A 10,325-nucleotide genomic window follows, 5' to 3' on the forward strand; every position below is an offset into this window, starting at 1 on the left:
TTGTAGCTAACTGGTTGGATCTGATTTGCTGCACTTTTTGTTGTAAAATAGAAATCATGAACACTGAGAGCAAATAGAACCAAGTTCAAATCCCAGCTCTGCCAAATATAAGGCACACGAGTGAAACAAAACTTGTTTTTGCCTTCTTTCATGATAAAAGTAACCTCTTGAAACTGGAAAGGCTGGGGGTTAAATCCCAGCTCCATCATATCTCAGCTGTTTTCTCAGTGTCCCCAATGGTAAAGTGGTACTGATATTAACCAACACCTATGGTGGTTATGAGAATTAAATGAGTTAAAATGCATAAAGTGGCTTAGAGCAGTGCCTTGTACATCCTAAGCACCAAAGAAGCATTTGTTAAATAATATTATTTTAAAACGTAGTGTTTAGAATAGTAGTTGGTATAAAATGGGAATAATGAAAAATATTTTTTCTCATACCATGTTCTACCCCCCCCCCCATTTGGTCCTCTTGGCACTTAAAAAGTAGCAGATTTATACATTATTAATATTTTAATCTTAAGTAATGTGTGAGTTGGAAAATAATTTTATTTAATACAACATGCCAAATGTATGTGGGTGAGCCCAGCTGTTTTTTGATCAAAGCACACATCTGTTAATCCAGAACTGGCTCATAGTATAGATCCTCAAGTGGGCATTAGCCCAGTGATTTTTTATTCTCTCTCTCTTTTTCTATTTTTGAAATCACCTCATTTATTATTGGTTGCAAATCTAATACTATTAAATGCCAGTGAAGCAATACTTGGTCAAATTTTAGGCTACATGTGTACCTTATTTTCTTGAGAATTTATTTCAATTACTTAACATTTGAATTACCACTGGGGAGAGAGGTGGAGTGAAGGAAAGAAATAAGGATGATATTGAAAAAGTAAAGGCAGACACGTAACATTTCTTGGAAAACCAGTGACATTGGACCCAACTCACTTCTATTTCATACAACTCTTGAAACAAAAATCATAGACATTTAACTACATTTAACTTGCTAATAATATTCTTTAACTGGGGTAAACATAAAAGTAGAAATTTCTAATTTTTACCATTACTTATGGGCAGTTAAATATCCTCAGAGCTCATAATTACACTGGCAAATTATACTCATTGTGCACAGCTACATAAATATGAATATATACATAAATGTATATATTTATCTGCATGTAATACTGATATTAAGTGTTTTATTTAAGACATCCATGTTCCAAGTAAAAATTCAGCAGCACATTGATAAACATGAAACTTTTAAGAAATCTATATTTATATCTAATTTATAGTGAGACATCAAATGATGATCGCCTAAAAAACAGAAAGCAGAGTCTAAGCAATTGCAGAGGTGACTATGAACATTATGAAAAGCAGATATTAAAAGTAGTGGGGATCAATATAATGGGTAACTTGTTAGGGGCCAGTTCTCTATGCTTCTATTTCAGACTTTCATACCATGTTGTCTTTTTTTCTAACCTAGCACCTCCTATTGTGTTCATCCTCTTAACTTAGTTTCTGATCAGACTGTGCTTTCTAAAGAGATGAATCTCTCTGTGTAATTATCACCTATTTTACCTACTTTATATCAGAATGATTTGTTTATCCCTCTGTGTTTCTCATGGTCTCCTGGAGGGCAGGGAATACAATTTACCCCTATTGAACTTGTTACCCCAGGAATCTAGCACATCACAAAACATCAAGTGGAACTTTTCTTCATGTCTTAATTTGTGTAATGACCCAAAAGCTGAAGATAGGAGGTGATAAGAAATCTTTTGTTATGAGGTCTGCTACACACATCTCCATAAGATTTAATGAGTTGGGCAAATGGGTCCTCTAATACTGACACCCATACCTGTCTTCAGTATGTATTAGAAAAGCCTAGATAGTTTAAAAAATGGTTCTTTAACAAAAATAAATAAAGGTAAAGAAAAGAATGTGATGTTTCTCCCCTGTCCCATATGCCACATGAGGTGGAAAACTAGAAGAACCACTCAGCCGTTTGGGATTTTGTTTCATCATGGTGGCTGACATCTTCGTTTCCACCTAGACTCTTGCTGAGAAGTAAGCTGATGCTGCGCTGTTACAGCAACAGGAGAGCATGGGAGGGTTCTCTTGAGAATCTGGTGTGTATTCGTGAAGAGACTTGTGCCTGTTTTTTCACCTGGAAAAGGCAGAGGAGGGAAGATATCTGGTGCCTGGTTACACCATATCTTTGTCAAAGTGTTTTTAACTTTAGATAATCTACAGTATCTCTTTGTTGGCTTGATTTTCATTTCCCTGTTGACTATTGATTCCAAGCACCTTGATGTGTTTATTGCCATTAGTATATTTTCTTTGGGGAAATGTTCAAAAGTTTTTACATTGGGCATTTATTATTGAGTTTTGAGAAGATTCTATATATACTGGATATAAACCCTTTGTGAGATAAATGTATTATAAATATTTTCCCCAAGCCTGTGGCTTGTCTTCAGTTTTTAAAACATGTTTTATAAAAGAGAGAAAATTTTCATTTTGTTAAATCTAAATTACCATTTTTTTCTTTTACATTTCATTCTTTTGGTACTCTATTTAAAAGTCTATCCCAAAGTTGTAAAATTGTTCACATGATTTCTTCCAGAAGCTTTATAGTCGTAGATTTTACAGTTAGATTTATGATCCTTTTCAAGTTAATTTCTGTGTATATCAAGAGATAAAGTCTTGTTTTACTTTTTTCCAAATTAATATTTATGTTGCCCCAACCACATTTGTTGAACAGACTATCTTTTTCCAACCTAGGTAACTGTGTCAACTATGAATTAATTATATATAAATGGGTTTGATTCTGAGATATCTATCTATATATCTACCCTTATACAGATGCTAAAATGTCTTGATTATTGCAGTATTATATAAATTTTGAGATCAGATAATGTAAATTCTCCAAATTTGTTCCGCTTTTTAAAAATTATTTGGCCATCCTAGGTCTTTTGTATTACTGTATACATATTAAACCAGGTTCTTAATTTCTACCAAAAAGCTGCCGGGATTTTGATTGGGATTGTGTTGAATGTGTGGATTAATTTGGGGAGAATTGACACCTCGGTAGTATTTAGTGTTCCATTATCATGGGATATTTCTCCATTTATTTGGGATTTTTAAAAATATTTCTGTCACCAATATTTTATACCTTTAATTTCATACCGCTTACATATATTTTTAAAAAATTAACCCTAAGTATTTTATATTTTTGAAGCTATTGTAAACAGTATTGAGATAGGAGGTGTTCAGTTTCCCTGGGTTCGGGTTTTGGGACACACCTCTGGATTTCAAGCCACTCCCAGAGGTCTCAGGCCCTTCCTCTAGGCCCTGCCCTAGAGGAGAGTCACTGTTTCTGGTTGGAACTATTTTCAGCACCAACAGGAGACCTCAAGGGGCTGACTTATGCAAATCAAGTGGCTGGACATACTCAGTAGAACGGGGTTATATAACCCTAATGGCCAGGCATGCTCAGTAAAGTGGAATTTATATTCACTAGATAACATGAGTATGTACTAAATAGCAAAACTACAACAGTCGAATCCCAGCAGAAGCCAGAGCTGTTGCTAACTGTCCTACAGCCACCCTGCACTCTGCCTGTGGAGTGTGTATTTTTTTCTTTTTGTATCAAACTTACCTTCAGCAGGCTGTTTCTCACTTTCCTGGGGTCAACCCACACTTCACTAGCTGAGGTGTGTATGCTTTACTTTGTATCAAGCTTACTTCAGCAAGCAACTGCCCACTCTCTTGAGCCAGCCTGAAGTCTGTATTAAACTTTAAGTGTGTGTTCCTTACTTTTGTATTAAACTTGATGTGGGCCCTGCTGGGTCTCTGGAGCTAGGCTGCACTGTCTCTGTGAAATCTGTATCTCTTACTCATTATATTAAACCTGTTCTCATTTTCTGCTGTGACTGTGCTCTTGAATACTTCCCTGTGGCAGAACTGAGAACCTGGTAAGAGGACCGGGTGGGTTGAAGTGGACTCTGGGGCGTCCTAGACCCTTCCTCCAGCATCGGTATTAACTTTTTAAAGTTTAATTTCCAATATTTACTTAATAGTTTTAGGAATACAACTGATTTTTATAAACTGAACTTATGTCCTTATGACCTTATTACTCTAGTCATTTTTAGAGATTCTTTAGAATTTTCTGAGCATGCCATCAATCATGTCATCAACGTACAGAGACAGTACTATTTCTTCGTTTGTAATCTCTAGGGTTTACTTTTTTTTTTCTCTCTCTCTTTCTCTCTACCTTATTTCACTGGTATGACAATGAATACAATGTTGAATAGAAGTGGTAAAAGCAGAACTTTAAATTATTCCCCATCTATGGTATTATTTGTTTTATGTAGAGTCCCTTTACAGGTTGAAGAACACCCTCTTTATTCCTAATTCTTGAGAGTTATCATCATAAATCGATATTGAGTTTTTTCAAGTGCTTTTTTTGTATCCATTGAATAATCATTGTGGATTTTCTTTTTTAATCAGTTAATGTACATTACATTGATTGATTTTTTAAAATGTAGAACAAGCCTTGCATTACTGGGATAAGTCCCATTTGTGCATGGTATATTATTATTTTTATATAAGGCTGAACTTAAATTTGCTAATATTTTGTTAAGAATTTTGTTCTTGAGAGATTAATTTCTTGTTTTCCTGAAATATCTTTATGGATTTGATGGCAGGATAATACTGGACTTACAAAATGAGTTAGGAAGTGATCACTCCTCTATTTCATGAAAGAGTTTGTGTAGAAATGACATATTTTTCTTTCTTAAATGTTTGAGAAAATTGATAGGCAAAGTTATCCAGGACTAGAGGTTTCTCTGAGAAGAGGTTTTTGATTATGAATTCCACTTATTTAATAGACATAGGGATACTCAGATTTTCTATTTATTCTTTAGCCTGTTTTGGTAAACTGCATCTTTCAAGGATTTTGTCTACGTAAACTAATTTTCAAATTTATTGGCTTAATGTTATTTGTAATATTCCTTATTATCATTTTAATGTCTAAAGAATCTCTAGTAATTTTTGTGTTTTGTTTCATTGATTTTCCTTCTTTTTTATTTTCAGTTTTCTATTTCATTGATTTATGCTCTTACACTTAATTCCTTTTTTATACTTGCTTTGAAATGGAAGATAGATTGCTGGTTTTAATTTATTCTTCTTTTGTAATATAAACCATTAAATATAAGATTTTTCCTCTAAGCGATGCTTTAGTTGCACCCCAAATTTTTGACATGTTGTAATTTTAATTTTATTTACTTCAAAATATCTTTCTACTTTTGCTTGTGGTTTTTTCCTTTGGCCCATGTGTTATTTAGAAATATATGCATTAATTTTCAAATTTGGGAGGATTTTCCAAACGTCTCACTGTTAATGACTTCTAGTTTAATTCCATAGTGGTTAGAGAAATTTTCTATGGATCCAACACTTTTATGTTAATTAAGACTTGTTGAGTGGCCCAAAATATTGTCTATCTTTTTAGCTGTTTCATGTGTGCTTGTAAACAACACATAGCTGCCTGGTTTCTGTAAATGTTAGGTTGTGTTGGTTGATAGTATTTAAACCTTTTATGTACTTAATCATCTTCTCTCTATTAATTTACTCATGTTTGAGAGAGGAATGTTGACATATCCAGCTATAATTTCAGATTATTTTATTTCTGTTCCATTGTATCCATTTTTCCTATTTGGATTTTGAAGATCTACTTAAAAATACATTCTTATTTAGCATTGTTAGGTCTTCTTTATGAATTGGCATTGTTATCACTATGAAATGTCCACCTTTATCTCTGATAATATGCCTATTTCTGAAACTTAGTCCAATATTGATATAAGAATTCTATTTCTGTTATGCTTAGAGAGACTAAGAGAAGTGTGTAATTATTCATAACTTTGTTTTTCTGTACATAAACATTTACTTCCCCTGAATGTATGATTGTTTTTTATCACAGGTTTCCAGTATAGCAAACACTTGAACAACATACATTTAAACTACTTGGGTCCACTTATATGTGGATTTATTTTCAGTAAATATATTGGAAAATTTGGGGTTAGGTATGTCATGAACTTTAGACATACCTAACCAAAGAATGCATGGCATACCTAAATGAATAGTTAAGTAGCCTACTGTCAGGTAGTATTTACTCAACTCCTGATAGTTAATTACTTAAGTTAGAATGCTGCACCACCTCTCACCCCTGCACCTCCTTCATTTCTCATCTCCTCACCTCCCCCAGTCCCCCACCTCCCATCTCCTGGGCAAATTTTCAACTGCTTGGGAGTCGGTACTCTAACCCCTGTGTTGTTCAAGGGTCAACTCTAGCTTTTTTTGGTATGTCTTGGAGTGTGTGTCTGTGTCTGTATTTATCCTGCTTTGGGTTCTTTGGGCTGTTTGACCTGTGTGTGTGTGTGTGTTTGTGTGTGTGTGTGTTTGTGTGTGTGTGTGTGTGTGTGTGTGTTAAAATCAAATTTGGGAAATGTTCATTATTTCTTCAAATATATCAGGGTGTTTTGTTGGTTGTTGCTGCTGTTGTGGTCGTTTTTGACTTCTTTTGCTTTATTTTTTGTAACTTCAAATGCATATATTTTAGTCTATCTGATATTTTTTCAGTGATCTTTTAGGTTATTTTCTTTCAATCTTTTTTCTCACTTTTATTCATTATTAATAAATTCTGTTGCTATGTTTAATATCACTGAAATTTTATGTATTCGCTAATCTGTAATTAATCCCATTCAGTGAGATTTTCATTTCAAGTATTTTACTATCCATATCTAGAAGTTCCATTTGGTCCTTTTATATATTTTTCTTTTGCATTTTTATGATGTTCATGTTTTCCTTTGAATATTTGAACATTGTTATAATAGTTGTAACATCCTTGTCTGTTAATTCTCTCTCTCACTTATGAGTCTGTTTCAATTGACTGATATTTCTCTGTTTGTGGAGCACACTTTCCTTTCTCTTGGCTTGTCTAATTTTCCATTACTAATTTGACATTTTGACATTATGTTGTTGAATATCTGGATTTTGTTTTCTTTCTTTAGGGAGAATTGAAATTTGTTTTGGCAAGCTGTCTTGTTACTTGGAGATCAGTTTAATCCCTTCAAGTTTTCTATGCTAAACAACCCTCCCCAGATTTTTATTTTTGGTTTGTTTTAGGTAAGAATGGTCTGCAAGGGAGATCTAGGCCATTTTGTTCTTCTGTTTTTCTTTAATTTAATTTTATTTTGTCAATATACAATGTGGTTGATTATTGTGGCCAATTACTGAAATCTCCTTCCCTCCTCCTTCGCCCCCCTCCCTCCCAACAATGTCCTTTTTGTTTGCTTGTCAGATCAACTTCAAGGAATTGTAATTGTTGTGTCTTCTCCCCCCCGGCCCAGTTTATTTGTATATTTGTTTAATTATTTTTACCTCCCACAAAGAAGTGAGAACGTGATATTTCTCTTCCTGTGCTGACTAATTTCACTTAATATAATTCTCTCAAGGTCCATCCATGTTGTTGCAAACGGCAGTATTTCATTCTTTTTTATAGCAGAGTAGTATTCCATTGTGTAGATATACTACATTTCCATATACACTCATCAGATGATGGACATATGGGCTGGTTCCAACTCTTAGCTATTGTAAAGAGTGTTGCGATGAACATTGGGGGACGGGTATACCTTCTATTTGATGATTTCCATTCCTCTGGGTATATTCCCAGCAGTGGGATAGATGGGTCATATGGTAGATCTATCTGCAATTATTTGAGTAACCTCCATACCATTTTCCATAGAGGCTGCACCATTTTGCAGTCCCACCAACAATGTATGAGAGTTCCTTTTTCTCCACAACCTCACCAGCGTTTATCACTCACGGTCGTTTGTATACTAGCCAGCCTAACTGGGGTGAGATGGTAACTCAGTGTGGTTTTGATTTGCATTTCCCAAATGCTGAATGATGTTGAGCATTTTTTCATATGTCTGTTGGCCATTCGTATATCTTCCTTTGAGAAATGCCTATTTAGCTCTTTTGCCCATTTTTTAATTGGGTTACTTGTTTTTTTGTTGTAAAGTTGTTTCAGTTCCTTGCATATTCTTGATATTAATCCTTTGTCAGATGTATATGTTGCAAATATTTTCTCCCACTCTGTTGGTTGCCTTTTCACTCTGTTAATTGTATCTTTTGCTGTGCAGAAGCTTTTTAGTTTGATATAATCCCATTTGTTTATTTTTCCTTTGGTTGCCCATGCTTTTGGGGTTGTATTCATGAAGTCTGTGCCCAGCCCTACTTCCTGAAGTGTTTCTCCTAGGTTTTCTTTAAGAAGTTTTATTGTTTCTAGGTGTTTATTTAATTCTTTAATCCATTTTGAGTTTATTTTGGTATATGGTGAGAGGTATGGGTCTAGTTTCATTCTCCTGAATATGGATATCCAGTTATCCCAGCACCATTTGCAGAAGAGGCTGTCTCTTCCACAGTGTATAGACTTGGTGCCTTTGTCAAAGATCAGATAGCTGTAGGTGTGTGGGTTGATTTCTGGATTCTCTATTCTATTCCATTGATCAGTGTGTCTGTTTTTATGTTGGTACCATGCCATTTTGGTTATTATAGCTTTGTAATATAGTTTAAAGTCAGGTAGTGTTATGCCTCCAGCTTTATTTCTTTTTGCTCAGAATTGCTTTGGCTATGCATGGTCTTTTGTTATTCCATTAAAGTGTCTGGATAGTTTTTTTCCATTTCTGAGAAAAATGTCATTGGAATTTTGATGCAGGTTGCATTGAATTTGTGTATCACTTTGGGTAGTATGGACATTCTCACAATGTTGATTTTCCCAGTCCAAGAGCATGGGATATCTTTCCATCTTACTATGTCCTCTTTAATTTTTCTTAGCAGTGGTTTGTAGTTCTCATTATAGAATTTTTCACATCCTTGGTTAGCTCTATTTCTAAGTATTTTATTTTTTTTGATGGCTATTGTAAATGGACACGCTTTCTTGATTTCTCTTTCTGCATGTTCACTATTGGAGAATAGAAATGCTACTGATTTTTTGTGCGTTGATTTTGTATCCTGCAACTTTGCTGAAACCATTTATCAGCTCCAAGAGTTTTTTTGTAGAGGCTTTAGGCTGGTTCATATATACGATCATGTCACCTGCAAATGAAGACAGTTTGACTTCATCTTTTCCAGTCTGGATGCCCTTTATTTCCTTCTCTTCTTTGATTGTTCTGGCTAGTACTTCCAACACTATGTTGAATAGGAGTGGTGAGAGTGGGCATCCTTGTCTAGTTCCTGTTCTTAAAGGAAAAGCTTTCAGCTTTTCTCCATTCAGGATGATATTGGCAGTGGGTTTGGCATATATGGCTTTAATTATGTTGAGATAATTTCCCTCTATACCTAACTTATAGAGGGTCTTTGTCATGAATGAGTGCTGAACTTTATCAAATGCTTTTTCAGCATCTGTAGAGATGATCATATGGTCCTTGTGTTTGAGTTTATTAATATGGTGTATCACATTTATTGATTTGCGTATGTTGAACCAACCTTGCATCCCTGGGATGAATCCCACTTTATCATGGTGTATAATTTTGTCTATGTGTTGCTGTATTCTGTTAGCTAGTGTTTTATTCAGGATTTTTGCATATATATTAATCAAGGATATTGGCCTGTAGTTTTCTTTTTTATTTGTATCTTTACCTGGTTTTGGTATGAGGGTGATGTTTGCTTCATCGAATGAGTTTGGAAGAATTGCCTCTGTTTCAATCTTTTGGAATAGTTTGTAGAGTATTGATTTCAATTCCTCTCTGAATGTTTGGTAGAATTTTGCTGTAAATCCATCTGGTCCTGGGCTTTTCTTTGTTGAGAGCCTTCTGATAACAGCTTCAGTCTGTTATTGTTATTTGTGTGTTCAGGTTTCCTACATCTTCTTGGCTCACTTTTGGTAGTTTGTGTGTATCCAGAAATTTATCCATTTCCTCCAGATTTTCAAATTTGTTGGCATATAGTTGTTTATAGTAGTCTCTAATGATTCCTTGTATTTCAGAGGTATCAGTTGTAATATCACCATTTTCATTTCTAATTTTTGTTATTTGGGTCTACTATCTTCTTTTTTAGTTAGCTGTGCTAATGGTCTGTCAATTGTATTTATCTTTTCAAAAAACCGACTTTTTGATTCATTGATCTTTTTATCATTTTGGGGGGTTTCAATTTCATTAAGTTCTGCTCTGATCTTAATGTTCTTTTCATTTATTAACCTTGGGTTTGTATTGTTCTTGTTTTTCTATCTCTTTAAGGTGAAGTATTAGGTTGTTCACTTGCCATCTTTCCATT

The sequence above is a fragment of the Cynocephalus volans genome, chromosome 3, assembly GCF_027409185.1.
Source record: "Cynocephalus volans isolate mCynVol1 chromosome 3, mCynVol1.pri, whole genome shotgun sequence".
Lineage (NCBI taxonomy): Eukaryota > Metazoa > Chordata > Mammalia > Dermoptera > Cynocephalidae > Cynocephalus > Cynocephalus volans.